This window comes from Pongo pygmaeus, chromosome 13, assembly GCF_028885625.2.
Source record: "Pongo pygmaeus isolate AG05252 chromosome 13, NHGRI_mPonPyg2-v2.0_pri, whole genome shotgun sequence".
NCBI classification, from domain to species: Eukaryota; Metazoa; Chordata; class Mammalia; order Primates; family Hominidae; genus Pongo; species Pongo pygmaeus.
Window position 1 is genome coordinate 106,646,085 of NC_072386.2, and position 4,993 is coordinate 106,651,077.

Sequence of the window (4,993 nt, forward strand, 5' to 3'; positions counted from 1 at the left end):
TTTATAGTAGTTTTTCATAATTGTTTCTATTTCTATTTCTTGGAACGTATAAATCTTACATAGGAGCATATATGTTTATATAATATATATAATGTATATAAATATAATATGTATTATATAATATAGCATATACTAATGTATACATTATAAATTTATACGTATTTAATTTAAACGGTTTTGCTATCTCATATACTTGGGGTTGTTACCTATTCTGTTTGCTGTCCTTTATAGTGGGTTATTTCCACATGTGATTTTTAGTATTCTTGTTGACTTCATTCTATATGAAGGTTTTTTGTGTGTGTCCAGGCAGGGGGAAAATTCTAACAGTGGAGCTCTGAGTATAGGGGCCAAGCCTAGTTCTGCTCAAAATTTCCAGCAATTATTTAGAGAAGGATAATTAATAACACTTACCTGTTCTGAAATGAAGATTGTATAGCAAGCATAGTTAATACCCTGGACTAGAGTCAGGGTCCCAGAAGATTCAATGGGTCAAGTTTAACAAGACATGGGAAAATCGGATACCATGCTCCAGTGATGAAAAGACACGTACCATTTACTGAACTGGCCAACTTCCTTTCTCCCCTTGGCATTTGGCAAATAGTTACCTTCGTGGTCTACCTCTTCACTTTTTAAAAATAAATAGATCAGACGGCACAAGAACGGATTTCCTACATTCATAAAGTGAAGTTAGCCCTTCGCGTTAACATGGTTAACTGTTGCTAGTTCTTCAGGTCTAATTCTCAATGACATTTCTTCAGGACAGTCTTCCCTCTTCACTTTCCTCAAGACTGGAATGAATATCCTTCCTCTATGTCCCCATGGTATCCTACACTTTCCTCCATCATGGAGTTCATTACGGCACTGATGCTTTCTATCTCTCCCGTGATTCAGTAAAATTCTTAAGGACAAAGATTACATTGTTTAAAATAATGCTTTTTAAAGTAGCCATAGTATCGGACACTCACTATATGCCAGAAAGCTGCAATAAGTTTTTCACATATATTTTATCTTTCATAACCTACAACAAACTTACAAAGTCACACATTTTTATCTCTGCATTAAAAATGATGAAAAGGAGGCTCAGAGGTCAAGAAACTTTCTCAAGATGATTCAGTTGATAATTGGCAGAGCTGGGATCCAAATCAAGATCTGTCTCCAAAACTTGTATTCTTAATAATGTTATATATGTGTGTGTGTATATATATATATATATATATATATATATATATATATATATATAGCCAAATAATATCTATTCCCCCACTGCCTCTAGCATGGTATAAAATGCATATTTAGTGAATCAAATCATGTGAGCTTTTGGGTGCTGAAATTTAAAAGAAAAAAAAGAAAAAGGAAAAAAAAAACACCTTTCTAAATGGAAGGGAGAAAGGGGGAAATACAATGTTCTGATTATATATTGCCACATGTGAAACTACCCTCAAGTCTTAAAACACAGCACTTCTACTACAGCTCATAATTTTGTAGGTCAGAAATTTGAGCAGTTTGGCTAGGCAACTCCTCAACTCCATGTAGCACCACCTGGGGTCACTCAGTGGTATTCAGCTGATGGCTGGGCTGGTCTGGAGGACACCTTGGTGGGGAAGTCTGAAAGACTGGGTTCATTCAGATCCCTCTCTTTCTCTTTCCATTAAGTCTCAAGGTGCTTCTATGTGGTCTCTCCTGCAGGATAATCATATTTTCTACTTGGCAGTTGAAGACTCCAGGTGAAATCTATCAGACTTCTTCAAGGCTAGACTTGGAATGGGCACAGCATCACTTGTTTCTAGGGGAGGAAAATGGACATGCGTCTCAGATGAAAGAGTGTCAAAGAATTTGTAGCTATCTTTATTTTACTACCTATGGTGAATTAAATGACAAAGGAGAGCTGTGCAGTAAGAAAAGACCTTTGAATTGAGGATCCTCAGGGCTTCTCTCTGGGCTGTATCAGGTCCCTCATTATATTTTCTCACAGCACTCTGATCTTCTACAGTCTTCATCACCGGGTGTGTAATATGTGTTCCATTTGACATTACTTGATTAGAGTCTGTTTTCTTCTCTGGACTGTTAGCTCCAAGAAGGCAGGGAACATTTCCATTCTGTATGCCACTGTACACTCAGCAGTCAGCACAGAGACTGACACACAAAGGGAACTTAAAACATAGTGGTTGGATGGGTGGATAGATGGGAAGAAGGATGCATGAATCGTTCTTCTAGCCACTGAACTGGATGGCTATGCTTCAATTCACTCTTTGTCAAAAAATGATCTTTGAGGTTTCTCTTAGCCCTGACATTCTGTAGTTCACCAGCTGAGGTATATACAATGACTGGAAGGAAAGCATGAGCCAATGATGGGATAAGGCTGCCAAGAAAGCTAACGGGATCTCAGGCTTTTACGAATGAGGTTGCTGAGTCCAGGACAGTGTCTGCTGCACAGTGTTCTGGCCTGTAACTAGAAACCACCTCTGCTTCTGGGCACAGTACTTTTAGAAAGATAATGACAAAGTATAAGCTGTCCAGAAGTCACTATACTGGTAGGTGAAGGTCCTAGATGTCATAGAGAAGTTGAAAGCCTCAGGATTATTTTTCCATAGAAGAAAAGTCCTAAGGCTCATCACAAATGTATTCAAATGTTCAAGTGGTAGCCTCAAGGCAGAAGTAGACTTGCTCTGTGTAAACCTCAGATTGCAGAACCATGACTGATGAATGAAAGTTATATAAGGAGAAATTTTGGTCCAACAGAAAAAAATTTATAAGCAAGAAGTTGCTTGATAAATACTGTAAGGTTTAAAGGAGGCGTGCATCCTCAAACACCAGGAGTATTCAAGAAAAGAGTCTCAGTGCCTAAATACACATGCTAAAGAGAATCAGAACACAACTAATGATTGGAAAAGATGGCCCATGCTGCTAAAGTACAAAGCTAGGTGGTATTTCTGGATTTGAGGCCAGAGGACCAGGGTTCTAACTACATCTCTACCACTTTGACATAGTGTTAGGCACACGACTTTGTCTCTTAAATAAGAGACTCCTGAGAATTAAATAGAATCATGCATATAACTACCTAGTATATCAAGTAGGAACAGAGTAGACTTGTAATAAATGGTAGGTTTTTGTTTTGTTTTGTTTTGTTTTGTTTTGTTTTGAGACAGAGTCTCACTCTGTCGCCCAAGCTGGAGTGCAGTGGCGTGATCTCAGCTCACTTCAAGCTCCACCTCCCAGGTTCACGCCATTCTCCTGCCTCAGCCTCCTGAGTAGCTGGGACTACAGGTGCCCACCACCACGCCCGGCTAATTTTTTTTTTTTTTGTATTTTTAATAGAAATGGGGTTTCACCGTGTTAGCCAGGATGGTCTCTAGCTCCTGACCTTGTGATCAGCCCATCTTGGCCTCCCAAAGTGCTGGGATTACAGGCGTGAGCCACTGTGCCTGGCCAATAAATGGTAGTTTAAAAAAATTATTTCTGTTAGTATTATTACATGAAAGGAAAAAGAAAGGAGAAAGAAAGCATTTCCCAACATCAGCTTTAAGCCAAACCATATAAATATATGGTTTAAAAACCATGTATACCATATATATATATATATATATATATATATATATGGTTTGGCTTATATACATATATAAACTTCTTTTCCTGTTTACAAATTCTCCATTTGCAAATGACAAAACTGGGACTCAGAGAACAGAAACAGTTCACCCAAAGACACACATATAGGAAGCGGTAGAGAAAAAATTCAAACCCTGATATTCTAACCACAGAGTCCAATTTCTTAACAAATCAGCCTATATAGCACTCTACAAGTATGCCTTCTTATCCTAATAACATCATTTTCATTAAATGTTACACAAGCATTTGTCCTGTTTTCTCCACTAAGCCAGGACCTTTGTAGGACAAGGACTTTTTCCATATTTTGTTTGTATTCTGTCTCTAAGTAAGTCCTTAAATGCCTGAAGGGTCTTAATATTTCTCACAAACTGTAATTTTGCTGCAAATTTCTTTCTAGAGAAGATAATTCCTTATAATATTTATCTGGGACTGTTGGTTATTAGGCATTGAAAGCATATTCTCCAAACCATAACTATTTTAATATTTTGAGGGTCATTCTCACTCTGACAACCCAATCTGAGTATACAGATATACCTCCCTCCAAGTTGATCTGTCTGTGCTGCCAATTCAAAGCCTGAGCAATTAAAGGTAATTTAAGGGATGCCAGCTTGCCCATTGCTAATTATGTGAATTTGGGCAAGTTATTTAACAGCCGTGAGCTCCAGTTATCTTATTTGTAAAGTATTTATTATAAGCTGTCACATAATAATTTTATGAAGATTAAATGAAATAATACAAGAGAGGTAAAACTGTGCTCTGCAAATTTTTTTATTTTCCTTCTGGGCACATAAGTAGTTTTTATTGCCCAGGCTCTTTATATCTAAGTAAGGGCATTGGTACCTAAATCTAGCCAAAAGAATGGGGCAGTTGTGACATAGGCCATTTCCTCCCCTGGACTTCAGAACTTTCTACCCACTAATCCTTCCCTAGTTATCAGTTAGATGTGTAAAAAAAATCCAGGGAAGGACTCTAAGGTCCTGGAAGAGGTCTGAGATGAAAGATGTCACTCAGATAGAGAAAAGCTGCTCCAGCCACATTGGACTGTGATCACTGTACGTAAGTGTTTATTTGGGGATTGTTTACTACAGCAACTAGTACTTCTTGCCCTGGCTTACAGAACTAATAAATAAATGCACCTAGCATGGTATCTGCCACATAATACTTTATCATTGTTTGCACCCTTATTTTTCCTCTCATAATTTCTTTATTTTTGGCGTCTTGTGCCAAAAGAAGAACATTTTCCAATAGCAATACTGTTACAATTTATAAAGCTCCTCATCTCTATACACAAATATATATATTTATTTGAATCATGCAACTCCCTAGAACTGGCATGAATTTATTGCCTTTATCTGCAATTAAAGAGACTCAGTAAAATTATAGGGAGAGG